Genomic DNA, 22,104 nt, shown 5'->3' on the forward strand with positions numbered 1-22,104 from the left:
TCCTCATGTTTCTCGATGTTGCTTGCGATGATGCCCTTAAAAATTGTCCCAGTTACTGGCATAGGAGGACATTGAGCTTTACGATGACACCCTTAAAATTTGCTCCAGCTTCTGGCATAGGGGAATGTTGAGCTTTTACAAATGACGAGACCGAGCCTGACATAGGCTACCTACGTATCCCACTAAGGGAATCAGGTCAAGCGTAGTTCAAATTACAAAGCAAAATAAGATGGAAATTTTTTAATAATGTGACCGAGGCCTGTGTAGGACGCCTACGTGTCCCACCGCGGGAATCAGGTCAGGCGTAGTTCATATTACAAAGCAAAATAAGATGGAAATTTTCTAATAATGTGACCGACGCCTGTGTAGGCCGCCTACGTATCCCACCGCGGGAATCAGGTCAGGCGTAGTTCATATTACAAGCGAAACAAAATTAAGATTTTCTAATAATGTGACCGAGGCCTGTGTAGGCCGCCTACGTATCCCACCGTGGGAATCAGGTCAGGCGTAGTTCATGTTACAAGCAAATGGAATGTTTTATAAATTTCATCTCAAAGACCAAACCTGATATAGGTTTCTTACGTATCCCGCAGAGGGAACGTAGCTTCATTACATAAAAAAACATTACAAGAAATTACATACAAAATAAATGAAACGCTCCTAGACGTAGTATCTCTTGATTGAATCTGCATTGATAGCCTTTGGCCAAACTTCGCCATCCATTTCTGCTAAAATTAACGCTCCCCCAGTCAATACTCGATGAACTATGTAAGGTCCTTGCTAACTGGGTGCAAATTTTCCTTTAGCTAATTCTTGGTGTTGACACCCAATTTTGTCCCGCCTCTCTCCCGAAATACCTATTTATACTTTTGGTATTTTGAGAAATTAAAACATGCACTTAAATTTTACTATAATTATTAGTCTTTTATTAACACCCATGTTTTATTATCCTACTGCAGTTATTATTATCATCATCATTATTATTATTATTATTATTATTATTATTAATTATTATTATTCTTAAATTATCATTATTACTAATTGTCATTGATTATTATTATTCTTGTTATTTCCATTATTATTATTATTATTATTATTATTATTATTATTATTATTATTATTATTATTATTATTAATTACTAATCATTATTATCAGCGTTATTTTGTTATTAGTTATTAATCATCATTATCATCGTTATTCTATTATTAATTATTATCATTGTTTTTATCAATAATCGTTATTTATTATTATTATTATTATTATTATTATTATTATTATTAGTATTATTTCTTATTATTATTATTATCATTATTATTTTATTATTATCACCGTTAGTGTTATTTTTATTAATTTATTATCATGTTGTTATTATCAATAATTGTTATGTATTATTATTATTATTATTATTATTATTATTATTATTATTATTATTATTATTATTAATTATTATCATTGTTTTTATCAATAATTGTTATTTATTATTATTATTATTATTATTATTATTATTATTTCTTGTTATTATTATCATTATTATTTTATTATTATCACTATTATCGTTATTTTTATTAATTTATTATCATGTTGTTATTATCAATACTTGTTATTTATTATTATTATTATTATTATTTGTTATTAATTATTATCATCTTTATTATTATTATTATTAATTATTATCATTATCCTTATTGTTATTAATTATCAGTGTTTGTTATCTACTATTATTATCATATTTATTATTATTATTATTATCATCAGCATTATCATTATTGCCATTATCATTATTGTTATTATTATTAGCAGTATTACTATTTCTATTTATTTGCTGCTATTATTTGGTTTTATCGAAATTTGCATTTCTCAGCGTTTTACCATCTTTCGCATACACACCACATTTATTTCGCACATTTAAAATGATAGCGTTTATTTATTGTTAAAATGTTATTGCACGGTCATTGCAACATCATATAATTTTGTTATCCGGATCTTTTATAATTACATATTTCCGTATTAGGTGATATTCTGGCATCCTTAGTACACCGTTAATCTAAATGGGTTTTTTATTGAAATTTAGAAGCTGAACTATTTCTTGCACTCGGTCCGTATTTTGACTTACCGGACCCCAAATCAAAGTCCGATTAATTCCTAATATTTTTTTGGACTAGCCCATATCGTTTATCTCAATTTTTTAGACCAGTCCATGTCTTAATATTAGCCCATTCTTTTAATACCCGGTCTAAAAAATTTGACCCAGTCCATAAATGGACCGGGTCCGACCCGTAGCAAACAAAATAAGGGAAGGGTTTCCCTTCATTTTCCTTTTCCGCCGCACTCCATCGCCTTCTCCGCCTTCCCTTCTCTTCGATTCCACCGCCCCTCTTCGTTCTCCGTCTCTTTCTCCTCCTTCTGCCGCCTCCTCATCCCGCCAAACACTCCTCTGCCATCTCCCCTCTCTCATCGCCACCCGCTTCCCACGTTACCTCCACTTCCCCTCTCTCATCGTCATCCCACTTCACTGTGTTTTCCCCCCACGTGACCTCACCTGCCTCTCCACCTCCGCCTGCTCTGACACCACCACGTTCCACCATCCCACGCTCTCTGACACCTCCATACCCATACCTCATCATCTCCTCCATCACTGCAGCTTCCCCCCACTTCCTTTCTCCCCCATCGATCCTCCCACGCGTCTGACACCATCCCACGCTCTCTGACACCACCTCACTGTCACTCCCACCATACCTTGTCTCCACCCACGCCTGTCCGCCGTTTCCCCCAACGTTCCTCTCTTTATTTTTTTTCTTATATATACAAACGAAAACCCTAATGAAAGGGGGGCTTTTTTTTGGTCACACAAATTCCCTTAAAACAAAGTTAGAGCAGTTTGAATACCCCGAAAAAAAAAACGAGTGTTTAATCGCTTGAGCCATTCTCTTGAAAAAGTACTAAATTTCTTTGATCTTACTGACATCGCTACGAATACGCATTCTGTTATTTCCCTTTCGCCTCGGGCGGTGGTCTGAATTCGAAGGTACGCAAGTTCGATTTTCGTGGTGCTTCGAGGTTAGATCGAAATCTTCGCCTCATTTCGCTGCACCCGAAGCAGGTGATTCTCCTTTCCCTTTTATGTCTTTATTTCATTTTCGACTTAGTGGTTCTGTGTCAGACTCAAATACTGCTTTGTTATGTGATTTGTGTATATAGTCTGAGTCTGCGTATGTGTTAGAAGAGTTGGTTTCCTGTTGTGGTTAAGTTTACCAGGCACCATTGGTGATAATTAGTCCCCGTTTCGTTCAGTTTCTTACTGGTAGTTGTCTTCTTACTTTGGTTCAGTTAATATGCTTTAAGTTTGGCTGTATTTTCTGTCGTTCAGTAGATTTAAGACATTTAATTTGTTTTGTTGTTAACCTGGTCCATTTAAAGCGTATCTTTGAGCATTATATGAACATTCTTGTCTAGTCTAAATGCAGGTCCTGTGCTAATATACTGGCATGATAAGAGTAGATAATCGATCAATATATAATAAAGGCTAGACATAATTAGATCCAGTTTGGCCAGGCATCGTAGTATAGTCATGTCCACCTGCTTGCTCGAGGATATGCTTGTACCTGATCTAAAACACCCGTCTCACTGATATATAAGATGTTGTCTTATGTCTGAGACATTTCACATGAGCACTTTAGCTCTGAATTTCTGTTTCATCTCGAATGCTATGTTGGTTTGAATTCTAAACATATTAAGATAAGACCATGTTTGATAGCATCACTCGTGACCTTCCTTACTTTTCTTATTTTTAGCATTTAAGGCTGTTTAATCGTTTTTTTTCGTTGTTAATCGTGTGCTTAGATTTTTTTGTGATCAGTGTATGTCATTAATAATCTTGCTATCAGCTAATCAAAGTACATCGTGGGTTTATAATCTTGTTGTTAGTTGACTGTGCAATCGATGTATATCTGTTAATTCAGTATCCTGCCTCAACTAGGTATAGTCTTGTTCTGTTTAATGATCAGTTGTTAATCTCGATTTAGTTAATCATGTGATCAGCACAAAAAATGTTTGTCATGTGTAGCTAGGATATATGATTAGTCTAGATTCAGTAGCTTATCAGTCATGTTTTCAGTTAGTCGTGTTTGTTTAGCATGAGTGTTTGGTCTGATAATTAATTCCAACTAGTTGATAGTAACTTAGCTATACATATGCTAATCTTAATCATCCTTAATCTAAACTAGGTCTGTTTGTCTTAAATTTCCTTCTGGCTATTTTGTATATGATTAGCCATATGTCTAGGCTAACCTGTTTACAAACATTAGTTTTCTTTTATAGTCAGCAAACCTAAGTTAATTTGTGAAGATTCTGCATAGATTAAGTACATGGCTATGGCTGTTTAAGTGTGATTGACATGTTTAGGATGATCAGTTATACATGTTTAATATCCACAACCTGCTTAACCATACTATGCACGTTCCATTGGGGATTAAATCATGTATTATTTATTTAACTGAGAGTACTGTTTGATAGAGTTGAGTGCGTCACATGAGGTCTGTTCTGAATTTACATAATCCGCTGGTCTGTGCTGAATTTACATTATAGATGTTTAGTCTTCTTTATTTAGTAGACACTAATCTCTTTCCTTTCATTTTTGCATGAACCTCGCATACGAGTCCAAAGGACTCATCTCCCGCATTCGGTGTTGGGCCAAGGCCCAACGAAATAGGATTTCTCCTCTGTCCAGTTCTGTCCGCAACCAGTAAAATAGGGAAGATTTTGGGCCAAAGCCCAATGGCAAAGTAGAACGCAGCAGCAGTCCGAATGGGCTGAGCCCATTTAATTTTATTTATGTTTTGCTTTATTTTATGCCTTTAACTTGTATATTGTTTGACTAACATCTTTCATATTTTGTTTTCCCTTAGCTTAGGTGAATTATCGGAAATTAGTATAGATAAGTTCAGTAATGGGTAGTTAACTTAAAGAAGACTAACAATCAATCCTACGAGTTCATTCTCTTCTTTAATTTTTACGTTAAAATTATTTATAACGCCTAATATTATTTCATTTGGAATAAACGGATGTGCAAAAAACGCAACTGTATATTTCGAGTTAAGAGAGTCATGTTTCATTCTTATTATTTTGGAAATTTCAAAATGTTACTAATATATAAATATAAATTTCAGTATATTTTATAAGTAGCTCTTCATGTTTGAATCAATCGTAAAATTTTAGTGAAACACAGTTAATAAGAAAAAATGACGAAAAGTAAAGGGAACTTTCATTAGCTATTTTCGTATTTTTTACTCTTAAAAATCAATCAATATTCCGGTATTTCAATTACTTATTAGACATCGCACAAACTCACATTTGTCTCTACTTATATACTTTATGCATCTTATTTTAAAATAGCATTATTATTAATCTTTGCAACATTTATAAGTTTATTTTAAATGGCATTTCAGATTTTATTTTTCCATGCAAATCACATTATTCTACAAATCTTCCTAAAATAGCATTTTATTTAAGGTCTTAGCAGTATCATAAGTTTTAAATGGCAGCTGAAGCCTCATTTTCACGCAAATTATCATATTTTCTCTCGGTCTCATTCTAAATAACATATCTTATTTAAAGCCTTAGCAACATTTATAAATATTATTCTAAATAAAATTATTACTTTTTTCTTAAATTTTAGCAACATTTCTTAAACCCTTTTTCTTTCCCTAAAATTTAAAGCACCTTATATTTAACCTTAATTAATTAACCTAAGTTTGGCCGGACAACCGTAGTTAACAGATTCTAAAGGATGCCTAACTCCTTCCCTTTAGGATAATATAGAACCCTTACCTAGAATCATACTGATTAAGCAGACTATTAACGGAGGTTTAGCTAGATTTACCTTAGTTAATATCTAGGTGTCCTAATTCACCGTTAAATTAATTAGGTGGCGACTCCTTAAAATAAAGCAATATAGGAATCTCCAATATGTTGTACTCCGTTTCGACCCGGTTAAAATGGGGTATAACAGCTTGGCGACTCCACTGGGGAACTATTAGGTTCTAACCATAACAAACTTAGGTTAATAGTTAATTCGTTAGATGTTTGGTTGTTTTCTTTATTTTGCCGTTATTGTTGCTTTATTTGTTTCTCTTATATTCTTTTAAGTGATTGTTTTATTATGTGAAATTTTCTATGTTTTAATATGTTACTGCTTTCTTTAACTGGCATTCCGTTCATATTTCTTCCACTCCTGGAAAACTCACACATATTCACACACTTAAAACGGTTTCGCGGTTCGCGCCCGTGCACTACTAAATTACCCCTTTAGTTGGATTGGTCTAGTGGATTTAGTCGATCAGCGGTGCAGTCGACGGCCACGGACTTTCCACTCCCAAGTTGTCCGCTTGGGGGAGCCTTGCGTCATAGAAAAACAACTCCTAGTCAGCCTAAGATAGAGCTAAGCCAAAACCCTTTAAGGGCATGCACGAACCTAGGAGGCTTAATACCCAGGGGGTATTAAGTCCATTAGTCAACCTCTTCCAAATGTCCAGGTGGGTCTACGACCCCGAGCGACGGTTATCACGTTATGTGCATTGATTTGAAGGATGAATGTGCGTTATGTGGACCATGTGCTATTTAGGTAGAACTAACCATTTGTGAACGCAGGTAACCATGAGTCAACACAATTCCTACCCGAGATTCAGCATGGTTTTGAGTGTCCCTTCCCAACTAACAGCATGGTGGGTTTATTTGGGGGATTACGGACAGCGGGTTGTAGGTGGAGCATTGGGACACTTACCGTCTTTGATGGATATCCAGCCCTGCAGAGACATCATCGAGGCTGCAACTGTGTTTTGGGATGAAAAGAGGGTCATGTTTAGATTTGGCAACATTGAGATGACTCCGTTGTTAGAGGAAATAGGAGGCTATATAGAAAATGTGGCATTATTACGTAAACCAAGAAAATGGCAAAACTGTGGCATGATTATTCCGAGGCAACCTTTACCAAAAGAATTTGCTAACAGCTTCGGGTTCAGAGAGGGTAAAGGTGTGGAATGTTTGCAGAAGTCTATGATACCACTCGAGTATTTGTATCACAGATTCGGTTATCAAAGGAGTTTCGTCGATCATCAGGATGAATTCTTCTCATATGACTCTTGGAAGCAGAAACGGTGCTTCGCTTTCGCAGTATGTTTTTTAGGGACTATAGTATTTCCTAAAGGAACCACAAAAGACATTCACACCCATCTTGTTACTGTAACTAAGGCTCTTTTTGGTGGCATCGACGGGAAACACTACACTCTGGTCCCTATGGTCGTGGCAGATATCTACCGAGCATTAAGCCGTTGTAAACACGGGTATAAACATTTTGAAGGATGCAACTTGCTTCTGCAAATTTGGTTAATGGAACATCTTCGGAAAGTCAACGGGGGTCTAGAATTCCGGAAGCCGACGGGTGAGAATCACGTTTTGGGTCACGTTCCAGGTGCTATCTTAACAGCAAAATCATTTGAGAAACCAAAGTGTGTGAAAGAGTGGGTAGAATTTCTTAGCCATTTCGAACGAAGATCGTACCATTTTTGGTCTTGATAGGACTTCGAGGTTTGCAGCCTTACGCCCCGCTGAGAGTTTTGAGACAATCAGGGAGGAAGCAAAACATACCTTTAGTGGCAGATATGAATCATTACTGTGTTGACTACAAAGAAGGGAAAATTCCTTTTGCAAAAGAGGTTATTCGCATGTGGAAATTGAAAGAGACTACAAAAGCAGATTCAGTGGAGCCAAATAGATACCAAGCTGGGTGCGAGGACAACTATATGGAATGGCTGGCCGCTGATTTGGAGGAATCAATCAAACCCGGCGTTAGTCTGAAAGATCGGATTAAGGATGGGGAAGCCGAAGCATTCATCTTACTCCGACAATTGCGTAAGAAAAATCTTGTTTCTGAAATTGAGCATCATGCGCAACTTAAGGAAAAGGAAAGGGAAGTGGAGAATTGGAAGCAGCAAGCACTTAGCTACGAGCAAAGCATGCAAGAGCTGGATACACTGCTGGCTGAGCAGGGCGATACTTGTATCAAAGAGGGCATCAAAACAGGGGGTGTTCTAGCTATGTCATACCTTGCCCAGAATCGCCGAAAGATTGATCAGTCAATTCGGGCAACCAAGAGACTCAAGAGCGACGAAGGGCCATCTTCATTTTAGTTAACTTGTTCAATAGCCATTGTAATAATTTCTTTTGCATTGGGATTTTAAGCATTGTATTCGTTTTTGGGCCTTCAATTAATAGCGCACTGGAATGACGCATGACTACATATTTTATCCTTCAAATCCACGCTAAGCCTACCTTTGGCACAAAAAGGGTCCCTTGCATAATAGGACGCATTGATATGTTTTTCTATTCAATATATGTTCGTTTGCTATATGCGTTTCGTTTGCTACACAATATATGTTGGTTCGACATGCAATATGTGTTTCTTTCAACGTTGTTTACTAAATTTTCACATTAATTTCACAGCAAGCATTTGCCCTGTACTAACGCAGTTTTCTTCATTTTTGAAGGTTTATTTTATTTCTTATTATCCCCGAGAGGTTGATTCGCGTTGACTGCGAACTGGCAGACCATCCATACTTCACGAGATCAAAAGCACGAACATCCGGCAATATGAATGATTCAGGGGCATCCGAACAAACCGGCTTGGGACTCGTCACTCTTCCAAGAGAGGAACCTGAGGCTTCAGGAGGGGGAAATGATGAGCTCATTGCTCAATTGTTACAGCAAATGGCCAACATGCAAACCGAAATTGAGCGACTACGAAATCTCACCAACCTGTCCATCACCCTGAACGCTCCCCACCCTGAACAAAGAACCAACACAACGATTCCGCCATCCTTTTCGCCTGTCGATTCACCCGCTCCACAGCCTTCTCCCTCAAACCCTCCACTTTACACGGTCCACCCAAATACCTCCAACCCCCAACAAACTAACCAACAACAATCCACTTCACAACAATCGAATCCACAACAGGCCGTTCCACACCAGATCCCCCCACAACCAACCATCCCGCAACCAACTGTCCAACAACAAACCGTCCTGCAACAAACCAACATACAACAAACTACCTCACGACCAAATGACCAGCAACAAGCCAACCTCCATCAAATTAACTTCCAACAAACCAATTCGCAACCTTTCGCTACTCCTTACATTCCTCAACCTGCAGTTACCCAAATTAACCCACATACCCAAAACTACCAAGCAGTTCACCATACACCATTGGCGCATATTGCCAGCTATAACACACAGTATGCGGCAGAAGCTCATCCTTTCACTACCCAGGTACAGGCCTTGTAACATCCAGAAGTTGACCCCTATGAAGAGTTGGAAAGGGAAGCTAGGGCAAGAGCGGACGAAGATGTGGCAAAAGAGCTTCGCAGTCTGAGGGAAGCAGTCAGGAACATCCAAACCAACAGGGGATGTGAAGGACTTGAATATGAAGATCTGTGCATTCACCCGGACATTGAGTTACCTGCTGGATATAAGGTGCCGAAGTTTGACATGTTCGACGGGAAGGGAAACCCTCGGGCTCATTTGAGATCATATTGCGATAAGCTTGTCGGAGTGGGTAAAAATCAAGCTATCAGAATGAAACTGTTTATAAGGAGCTTAACTGGAGAGGCACTCGATTGGTACACATACCAAGACCCGCAGAGGTGGCACAGTTGGGGAGATATGGCCCAGGAATTCATGGACAGATTCAGGTTCAACACTGAGACTATCCCAGACCGGTTTTATTTGATGAAGCTGGAGAGAAAATCAACAGAAACTTTCCGGGAATACGCTATGCGCTGGAGAGCAGAAGCTGCAAAAGTCCAGCCTCCAATGGCAGAGAGTGAAATGACGATGCTTTTCGTACAATCTCTAAAGGACCCCACATATTATGAGAGAATGTTAAGTGTCATTGGGCAGAAGTTTGCTGAAGTCATCAGGATGGGGGACTTCATAGAAGAAGGGATAAAAACAGGGAGAGTTACAAATCTTTCGGCCTTGCAGGCCACAAGTAAGGCCATTCAGGCGGACCCTGCTAAGAAGAAGAGAGACGGAGTATCCCCGGTCATGGCCATCCAAGATCAAAGACCCACCCCAAAATCAACCCGCCAATATTCTTCATCCCAGCCCTCGCACTACAGCCAGTACACCCAAATACCTCAGCCTTATTACCAACCCCCACCTACCCCCCTTCCGGTCTATCATACTCAACCAACATACTACTCACCCCGGACACCTTCCTACCAAAACCCACCACAACACCGTCCAACCTACGCAACGCAACCCCAGTACCATTCACCAAACCGCCCACAAAACACCCCTAGACCACGCCCAAATGTCGAAAGAAGACCAACCAAAACTTACACACCATTAGCCGAACCTTTAGCCCAACTGTACGAGAGGCTGAAAATGGCAGGGATACTCCAACCGATTCAAGGAAGAACTCCTGATCCCATCCCGGGATGGTATGACGGGACTAAACATTGTGCATATCATTCGGGAATTGCAGGGCATGATACCGGAAGCTGCTTTGCTCTCAAGGATAGAGTTGAGACGTTGATCAAGGAAGGGGTCATACAGCTTAAGGAAGCTCCCCCGAACATAAACAACAATCCACTGCCGAATCACGGCGATGCAAATGTGCACATGATCACCCTTAATGAATATTGCAATCTGGAGGGGACTATCGTGCCAGTTAAAGAAAGGGAGGAGGTTGAATCGTCGGCTTGTGTTGGTCCAATAATCACGGTTCAAAAGAGGGCCCCATTCGAAGTGCTCACCCCAAGGCCCAGGATCACAGCTTTCGTTGCCCCAACACCTTCTCGCAACACCAAAGCAGTCCCCTGGGATTATCAATCTGGTGAAAGAGACAAAGGGAAAGGAAGAGTAGTCGTGGAAGCCGTTGCCACCGGAATGACTAGGTCTGGACGGTGGTATGCCCCCGAAGAGATAGCACGAGGGGCGTCAAGCAAGGAAAATGGTCCGAAGAAGGCCGTTACAGAAGCTGAAGTCGAAGAATTCTGGAGAAAAATGCCGACGAAGGAATATTCTGTTGTAGAAAAATTGAAGAAAACGCCAGCTCAGATTTCCTTATTCGCATTATTGATGAGTTCTGAAGCTCATAGGAGTGCTCTAGTGAAAATACTGAACGAAGCCTACGTTCCGGCCGAGACTTCTAGTGAGAAACTGTCAGCCATGGTAGGGGAAATCCTTGAGGCCCACCGGGTCTCTTTTCATAACGACGAGTTGCCACCTGAAGGTTTGGGGCATAACAAAGCATTGAACATAACCATCAAATGCAGGGATAAGTTCATCTCCAAAGTATTGGTCGACGGAGGCTCTGCTGTGAATATATGTCCTGTTGCCACTCTACGAGCATTAGGGATTGACGCCGGGAAACTCCGTGACAGTCAAGTCAGTGTCAAAGGATTTGACGGAGCGCAAAGAGATGTTGTTGGAGAGATCGATTTGTTTCTGGAGATTGGGCCCGTAGAGTTCATGGTGAAGTTCCAAGTGATGGACATATCTACTTGTTATAACTTGCTGATCGGGAGACCATGGATCCACATGGCTGGCGCGGTTCCTTCCACTTTGCATCAGAGCCTAAAGTTTGTGTGGAATCATCAAGAAATAGTGATCCATGGAGAAGGCAACAATTCTCTATACCCGGAATGTTCAATTCCTCCTATTCAAAGTGTGGAAAGGCTAGACGGATCAGTTTTTCATATCAAGGAGAACGTATGCGCTGCTCAAGCGAGGAAGATTGAATTGCCACAGGTACTTACGATGGTGGCGTGGGAGATGCTGAAGAATGGCTTCCGACCCGGTCAAGGCCTTGGTCTGAACTCTGATGGAATTGTGGAACCAATTCAACTGCCCGGGCACAAGTATACTTTCGGTCTCGGATATGAGCCCACCCCCGAAGAGATCGCTTCAGCTAGTCTCAAAAGAAGAAGTGACGTTCCCTTGCCGAAGCCTGTTCCTTGCCTGAATCAGTCATTTCTTAAGGCTTCCGCTGCCCAAGCACCAGAGGAAACGCTTGAAGACAACCTCCTGGAAAGGTTTAAATACTTATTCATCACCGAAGAAGAAACTGAATGCAGTATGGTTTCGGATGGGTATTCTAAAGGCCCGACTATCCGGGATGCAGAGCCAGGATGTCGTACAATTGGACTTGTAACCCGCCCCCGTTTCTTCGGGAGTCTTGGTAGACTAATTGTATTCAGCATTTGATGAAACAGACACGATTTGAAATTGAGGCCTGAATCGTGCCTATGCTTTTGTTATTTTTTCCTCTAAACTTTGAAGTTCAAATGCAATTTTCAAGCCATGCTTTTATTTATATTTTTTCCGTCTTTGCTTAATTAATTTTCTTTTATTTTTCAGCAATCAAATTAATAAATCTGCCGATACTGTGAATGTGACACATAATGAAACAAGCAAGCCCGTAGGAAATGCCGAGCAAGATTCTGAAGAATATGAAGGAGATATGCAACCCGAGGGATTAACTAAGGATTTTGAGTATTTTGAAAATAAGCCGAAACCAAATTTGGATGAAACGGAAGTTATAAACTTGAGTAATTCAAAAATCATGATGGAAGTGAGAATCAGTGTCCATTTGACCCCGTCGCAGAGAGACGAATTGATCAAACTCCTGAAAGAATATATAGATGTGTTCGCTTGGTCTTACGATTATATGCCTGGATTAAGCACTGACATTGTTTCGCATAAGTTGTCTCTTGATCCGTCCTGTCCTCCGATAAAGCAAAAGAAGAGAAACATTAAATCGGATTTGAGCTTAAAATTTAAGGAAGAGATCTCCAAACAGTTTGATGCGAAGGTCATTCGAACTACGATGTACCCCACTTGGCTAGCCAATATCGTTCCCGTGCCAAAGAAGGATGGCAAAGTTAGGGTATGCGTGGATTATCGGGATCTTAACAAAGCCAGTCCAAAAGATGACTTTCCCCTCCCGAATATCCACATGCTTATTGACAACTGTGCAAAGCATGAGTTGCAGTCCTTCGTTGACTGCTACGCGTGATATCACCAAATCCTAATGGACGAGGAAGATGCAGAGAAAACGACATTCATCACACCTTGGGGGGTGTACTATTATCGAGTGATGCCTTTCGGGCTCAAAAACGCAGGGGCCACCTACATGAGAGCCATGACCACCATTTTCCATGATATGATTCATAAAGAGATTGAAGTCTATGTGGATGATATCATCATCAAGTCGCTAAAGAGCTCAGACCACCTGACGGATTTGAGAAAGTTCTTCGACAGGTTGAGGCGATACAATCTGAAGTTGAACCCCGCAAAGTGTGCATTCGGTGGTCCTGCAGGGAAGTTGTTGGGTTTTATTGTGAGAAGAAGAGGCATTGAGTTGGACCCCTCGAAGATAAAAGCCATTCGGGAATTGCCCGCCCCAAAGAGTCGGAAAGATGTGATGAGTTTCCTCGGGCATCTCAACTACATCAGTCGATTTATAGCGCATTCAACGGTGATATGCGAACCAATAATTAAGTTATTGAGGAAGGATGCTCCTACCAAATGGACTGAAGATTGCCAAAGAGCCTTTGACAAAATCAAAGAATATTTGTCTAGCCCGCCTGTTTTGGTGCCTCCAGAAGCTGGAAGACCTTTGTTATTGTATTCGTCCGTATTGGAGAACGCGTTTGGATGTGTATTAGGACAACATGATGAAACAGGAAGGAAAGAGCGAGCGATATATTACTTGAGCAAAAAGTTCACGCCTTACGAGGCGCGATATACGCTATTGGAACGCACCTGTTGTGCGTTGACTTGGGTTGCACAGAAATTGAGACATTATTTGTCTGCGTATACTACTTACCTCATCTCAAGGATGGACCCACTCAAGTATATTTTCCAGAAGCCTATGCCTACTGGGAAGCTAGCTAAGTGGCAAATGTTGCTGAGCGAGTTTGACATTGTGTATGTTACTCAAAAGGCTGTCAAAGGGCAGGCGATAGCCGATCATCTTGCAGAAAATCCTGTGGGCGAGGAGTACATACCCCTTAAAACCTATTTCCCAGATGAAGAAGTGTTGTTTATCGGGGAAGATATCGCAGAAGAGTACCCAGGGTGGAGACTGTTCTTCGATGGGGCGGCAAATTCTAAAGGAGTCGGTGTTGGAGCAGTTTTGATTTCAGAGTCAGGTCAGCATTACCCCATTTCAGCAAAGCTCAAGTTTCTGTGCACCAACAATATGGCGGAATATGAGGCTTGTATTCTTGGCCTCAGAATGGCCGTCGATATGAATATACTGGAAATTTTGGTTATAGGCGATTCAGAATTACTGGTTCATCAAGTGCGAGGTGAATGGACCACTAAGAATGTGAAGATACTTCCATACTTGCATTGCGTGAAGGATTTATGTAAGAGATTTATCAAGGTAGAATTCAAACACGTTCCAAGGACACAAAACGAGTTCGCTGATGCGTTGGCCACTTTGTCTTCTATGATTCAGCACCCAGACAAGAATCACATAGATCCTATCAAGGTAAATGTGCACGATCAACATGCTTATTGTTTCTATGTGGATGAGGAACCTGATGGAGAACCTTGGTACCACGACATTAAGAAATATCTTAAGACAGGAGACTATCCGGAAGGCATAACCAGTGTTCAGAAGAAAACACTTCGGAGATTAGCAAACCATTTCTTCCTAAATGGAGAAATCCTGTATAGGAGGACTCCGGATTTAGGGCTATTAAGATGTGTTGATGCTAAAGAAGCAGCCCGTTTGATTGAAGAAGTGCACGGCGGTACGTGTGGGCCTCATATGAATGGCTTTACACTGGCCAAGAAAATCCTTCGCGCAGGCTATTTCTGGATGACTATGGAATCAGATTGTATCCGTTTTGTGCAGAAATGTCACCGATGTCAGATTCATGGTGATTTGATTCGAGTTCCGCCAAATGAATTGAATGTGACGAGCTCTCCGTGGCCTTTCGCAGCTTGGGGTATGGATGTCATTGGTCCTATCGAGCCAGCCGCATCGAATGGACATAGGTTCATTTTGGTAGCCATTGATTATTTCACAAAGTGGGTGGAAGCATCTTCGCACAAGTCGGTAACGAAGAAAGTGGTAGCGGATTTTGTTCGGAGCAACATTATTTGCCGATTCGGAGTCCCAGAATCAATTATAACAGATAATGGAGCTAATCTTAACAGTGATCTAATGCGGGAGATTTGCGAGACATTTAGGATTACCCATCGCAATTCCACTCCTTATCGCCCTCAGATGAATGGAGCAGTTGAAGCAGCCAACAAAAACATCAAGCGAATACTGAGGAAGATGATCGATAATTACAGGCATTGGCACGAAAAACTGTCGTTGGCTCTTCTCGGGTATCGTACTACTGTGAGGACTTCAACGGGGGCAACACCTTATCTTTTGGTCTATGGGACAGAGGCGGTGTTACCTGCTGAGGTAGAAATACCATCTCTAAGGATCATCCAAGAAGCTGAGTTAAGTGACGCTAAGTGGGTACAGAACCGATACGAACAATTGATGCTCATTGACGAAAAGAGATTGAATGCAGTTTGTCATGGGCAGCTTTATCAGAACAGAATGGCCAAAGCTTTCAACAAGAAAGTACGGCCGAGGCAATTCAAAACAGGGCAATTGGTACTGAAACGCATATTCCCATGTCAAGATGAAGCTAAAGGAAAATTTGCGCCTAACTGGCAAGGACCTTATATGGTTCATCGAGTATTGACTGGAGGAGTGTTAGTCTTAGCAGAAATGGATGGTGAAATCTGGCCGAAAGCTATCAACACAGATGCCGTCAAGAGATATTATGTTTAGTAGCTTTCTGTTATTTGTTTGTAATAGTCCGCAATACTTTCCATGTAATGGAACTACTCTCCCGTGGCGGGATGCGTAGCAAACCTATGTCGGGTTGGATTTTTAAGATAAGATTTCCATCTTTTTTGCTTGTAATTATGAACTACGCTTGACCTGATTCCCATGGGGGATACGTAGGCGGCCCGCATAGGCCTCGGTCACATCATTTTAATCCTTCAATATCATTTCTGTTGTGATTATGAACTACGCTTGACCTGATTCCCATGGGGGATATGTAGGCGGCCCACATAGGCCTCGGTCACATCATTTTAATCCTTCAATATCATTTCTATTGTGATTATGAACTACGTTTTGACCTGATTCCCATGGGGGATACGTAGGCAGCCTATATAGGCTCGGTCTCGCCATTTTAGAGGCTCAATATCCCTTGTGCCAGAAACTGGGACAATTTTTTTAAAGAGCGTCGCCGCAAGATGACATCGAGAGACATGGAAGAATATTGTTTCAACAGAGTCATCGGGCAGAGGAAAACATCGGAAAAGGGGCATTCGCTTTGTTTCACAATGTGTCACAGTTCCGAGTTCGGCAGGAATTATTTATCACTATACATATATTTTACTATGTCTATTTTACTTTGAAATAATGTGATTGTAATCAGACTGTTTACTAGTTGGCCAAGACTTAAAATGAGCGGAGGTTACAAGTTCAAACGAAGTTGCAGGCATGAAGCGCCAAGAGTCAGATCCTCCAAGTCAACACGAATCAACCCCCTCCCCAAACTTACAAATTTTTCTTTGGATGCAGGTTTCCAAGCTGCAGAAGCTAAAAAATGTACAACCTTGTAAGGATGGCGCGTCGAATGGTTTGAGCATTTCTTCTATCAATTGTGCCTTCAAATATCAATAACTCTCGGCAATCACAATTAGATAATCTCGCAAATTATTTTTTCAAATATATATCGACGCACAAATATTTTCCATTGCCTTCGAATACATTGCTTTATTTATTTTTAAATACCCCTGCGTATGCTCGCGGACGCATTGCACTGCACCTGCATTGCTCACCGCTTTTTTTTCATATATTTATTGGGCCATGCACCACCCTTTTAAATTTCTGCATAAGGCCACACACCACCTTTCATATGATGCATGGGCTGCACACCGCCCTTTGCATCGCTTTCATATTGCCTGGGCCATGCACCGCCCTTTTAAAATTTCTGCATAAGGCCGTGCACCGTCTTTCATATGATGCATGGGCTGCGCACCGCCCTTTGCATCGCTTTCATATTGCCTGGGCCATGCACCGCCCTTTTAAATTTCTGTATAAGGCTGTGCACCGCCTTTCATATGATGCGTGGGCTGCGCACCGCCCTTCGCATCGCTTTCATATTACATGGGCCATGCACCGCCCTTTTAAATTTTCGCATGGGCTGCGCACCGCCCTTCGCATCGCTTTCACATATTACATGGGCCATGCACCGCCCTTTGTTAAATTTCTGCATAAGGCTGACCACCGCCTTTCATACATTACATGGGCCATGCACCGCCCTTTTAAAATTTTGCATGGGCTGCGCACCGCCCTTTGCATCGCTTTCATATATTACATGGGCCATGCACCGCCCTTTGTAAATTTCTGCATAAGGCCATGCACCGCCTTTCATATGATGCATGGGATGCGCACCGCCCTTTGCATCGCTTTCATATTGCCTGGGCCATGCACCGCCTTTCATATGATGCATGGGCTGCGCACCGCCCTTTGCATCGCTTTCATATTGCCTGGGCCATGCACCGCCTTTCATATGATGCATGGGCTGCGCACCGCCCTTTGCATCGCTTTCATATTGCCTGGGCCATGCACCGCCCTTTTAAAATTCCGCATAAAGACATTGCACTGCACCTGCCTTGTTTTGTTATTATTTTATTAGTACCCTGCATATGCTCGCAGCCGCATTGCACCGTACTTGCGTCGCTGTATTTCAATATTTATTCTTACTGACTATTTTCATCTAGTTTTTAGTTTCGCAGGGGCTTTAGCGCGACATGGAACTATTTCTTCGGCAGCGAACTGGGGAAATACGTCGGGAAGGACAAGCAGACTTCTCGATAAGGGTCAAACATCTACCTCGAACACTCGGCTCCAAATTCAAATTTCCCGTTCACATTCCAGCACAATCAATTTTCAGGGTTCTATCACAATACCCAGTGTCATCATAATTCGACACCGGGACAATATTTTTTGCGAAGATTCGCATCAAATCGTGAGTTGCCAGTCATAGTTGTCGTAGTCTTCCCAGAACTACACTCGGCCTGATTCTCGTGCAACCCGAGATATGTAGGCGATCCAGAGACCAGAGTTCGGCCGTAATTTTCTTTACCCTTAGTCCTCCACAATCCTTTAGCCGGGACAAAATAGGCTACTAAGTCAACGTCTTTGCCCGAAAATTCTTTCATCATTACCAGGCAAAGAGGGACAAGTTGTTGACACCCAATTTTGTCCCTCCTGTCCCCCGAAATACCTATTTATACTTCTGGTATTTTGAGAAATTAAAACATGCACTTAAATTTTACTATAATTATTAGTCTTTTATTAACACCCACGTTTTATTATCCTACTGTAGTTATTATTATCATTATCATTATTATTATTATTATTAATTATTATTATTCTTAAATTATCATTATTACTAATTGTCATTGATTATTATTATTCTTGTTATTTCCATTGTTATTATTATTATTATTATTATTATTATTAATTACTAATCATTATTATCAGCGTTATTTTGTTATTAGTTATTAATCATCATTATCATCGTTATTCTATTATTAATTATTATCATTGTTTTTATCAATAATCGTTATTTATTATTATTATTATTATTATTATTATTATTATTATTTCTTATTATTATTATCATTATTATTTTATTATTATCACCGTTAGTGTTATTTTTATTAATTTATTATCATGTTGTTATTATCAATAATTTTTATGTATTATTATTATTATTATTATTATTTTTATTATTAATTATTATCATTGTTTTTATCAATAATTGTTATTTATTATTATTATTATTATTATTATTATTATTATTATTTCTTGTTATTATTATCATTATTATTTAATTATTATCAGTATTATCGTTATTTTTATTAATTTATTATCATGTTGTTATTATCAATAATTGTTATTTATTATTATTATTATTATTTGTTATTAATTATTATCATCTTTATTATTATTATTATTATTAATTATTATCATTATCCTTATTGTTATTTTGTTATTAATTATCAGTGTTTGTTATCTACTATTATTATCATATTTATTATTATTATTATCATCAGCATTATCATTATTGCCATTATCATTATTGTCATTATTATTAGCAGTATTACTATAGCTATTTATTTGCTGCTATTATTTGGTATTATCGAAATTTGCATTTCTCAGCGTTTTACCAACTTTCGCATACACACCGCATTTATTTCGCACATTTAAAATGATAGCGTTTATTTATTGTTAAAATGTTATTGCACGGTCATTGCAACATCATATAATTTTGTTATCCGGATCTTTTATAATTACATATTTCCGTATTAGGTGATATTCCGGCATCCTTAGTACACCGTTAGTCTAAATGGGTTTTTTATTCAAATTTAGAAGCCGAACTATTTCTTGCACTCGGTCCGTATTTTGACTTACCGGACCCCAAATCAAAGTCCGATTAATTCCTAATATTTTTTTGGACTAGCCCATATCGTTTATCTCAATTTTTTAGACCAGTCCATGTCTTAATATTAGCCCATTCTTTTAATACCCGGTCTAAAAAATTTGACCCAGTCCATAAATGGACCGGGTCCGACCCGTAGCAAACAAAATAAGGGAAGGGTTTCCCTTCATTTTCCTTTTCCGCCGCACTCCATCGCCTTCTCCGCCTCCCCTTCTCTTCGATTCCACCGCCCCTCTTCGTTCTCCGCCTCTTTCTCCTCCTTCTGCCGCCTCCTCATCCCGCCAAACACTCCTCCGCCATCTCCCCTCTCTCATCGCCACCCGCTTCCCACGTTACCTCCACTTCCCCTCTCTCATCGTCATCCCACTTCACTGTGTTTTCCCCCCACGTGACCTCACCTGCCTCTCCACTTCCGCCTGCTCTGACACCACCACGTTCCACCATCCCACGCTCTCTGACACCTCCATACCCATACCTCATCATCCCCTCCATCACCGCAGCTTCCCCCCACTTCCTTTCTCCCCCATCGATCCTCCCACGCGTCTGACACCATCCCACGCTCTCTGACACAACCTCACTATCACTCCCACCATACCTTGTCTCCACCCACGCCTGTCCGCCGTTTCCCCCAACGTTCCTCTCTTTATTATTTTTCTTATATATACAAACGAAAACCCTAATGAAAGGGGGGCTTTTTTTTTGTCACAAAAATTCCCTTAAAACAAAGTTGGATCAGTTTGAATACCCCGAAAAAAAACGAGTGTTTAATCGCTTGAGCCATTCTCTTGAAAAAGTACTAAATTTCTTTGATCTTACTGACATTGCTACGAATACGCATTCTGTTCTTTCCCTTTCGCCTCGGGCGGTGGTCTGAATTCGAAGGTACGCAAGTTCGATTTTCGTGGTGCTTCGAGGTTAGATCGAAATCTTCGCCTCATTTCGCTGCACCCGAAGCAGGTGATTCTCCTTTCCCTTTTATGTCTTTATTTCGTTTTCGACTTAGTGGTTCTGTGTCAGACTCAAATACTGCTTTGTTATGTGATTTGTGTATATAGTCTGAGTCTGCGTATGTGTTAGAAGAGTTGGTTTCCTGTTGTGGTTAAGTTTACCAGGCACCATTGGTGATAATTAGTCCCCGTTTCGTTCAGTTTCTTACTGGTAGTTGTCTTCTTACTTTGGTTCAGTTAATATGCTTTAAGTTTGGCTGTATTTTCTGTCGTTCAGTAGATTTAAGACATTTAATTTGTTTTGTTGTTAACCTGGTCCGTTTAAAGCGTATCTTTGAGCATTATATGAACATTCTTGTCTAGTCTAAATGCAGGTCCTGTGCTAATATACTGGCATGATAAGAGTAGATAATCGATCAATATATAATAAAGGCTAGACATAATTAGATCCAGTTTGGCCAGGCATCGTAGTATAGTCATGTCCACCTGCTTGCTCGAGGATATGCTTGTACCTGATCTAAAACACCCGTCTCACTGATATATAAGATGTTGTCTTATGTCTGAGACATTTCACATGAGCACTTTAGCTCTGAATTTCTGTTTCATCTCGAATGCTATGTTGGTTTGAATTCTAAACATATTAAGATAAGACCATGTTTGATAGCATCACTCGTGACCTTCCTTACTTTTCTTATTTTTAGCATTTAAGGCTGTTTAATCGTTTTTTTTTTCGTTGTTAATCGTGTGCTTAGCTTTTTTTGTGATCAATGTATGTCATTAATAATCTTGCTATCAGCTAATCAAAGTACATCGTGGGTTTATAATCTTGTTGTTAGTTGACTGTGCAATCGATGTATATCTGTTAATTCAGTATCCTGCCTCAACGAGGTATAGTCTTGTTCTGTTTAATGATCAGTTGTTAATCTCGATTTAGTTAATCATGTGATCAGCACAAAAAATGTTTGTCATGTGTAGCTAGGATATATGATTAGTCTAGATTCAGTAGCTTATCAGTCATGTTTTCAGTTAGTCGTGTTTGTTTAGCATGAGTGTTTGGTCTGATAATTAATTCCAACTAGTTGATAGTAACTTAGCTATACATATGCTAATCTTAATCATCCTTAATCTAAACTAGGTCTGTTTGTCTTAAATTTCCTTCTGGCTATTTTGTATATGATTAGCCATATGTCTAGGCTAACCTGTTTACAAACATTAGTTTTCTTTTATAGTCAGCAAACCTAAGTTAATTTGTGAAGATTCTGCATAGATTAAGTACATGGCTATGGCTGTTTAAGTGTGATTGACATGTTTAGGATGATCAGTTATACATGTTTAATATCCACAACCTGCTTAACCATACTATGCACGTTCCATTGGGGATTAAATCATGTATTATTTACTTAACTGAGAGTACTGTTTGATAGAGTTGAGTGCGTCACATGAGGTCTGTTCTGAATTTACATAATCCGCTGGTCTGTGCTGAATTTACATTATATATGTTTAGTCTTCTTTATTTAGTAGACACTAATCTCTTTCCTTTCATTTTTGCATGAAC

The sequence above is a fragment of the Lycium barbarum genome, chromosome 5, assembly GCF_019175385.1.
Source record: "Lycium barbarum isolate Lr01 chromosome 5, ASM1917538v2, whole genome shotgun sequence".
Taxonomy (NCBI): domain Eukaryota; kingdom Viridiplantae; phylum Streptophyta; class Magnoliopsida; order Solanales; family Solanaceae; genus Lycium; species Lycium barbarum.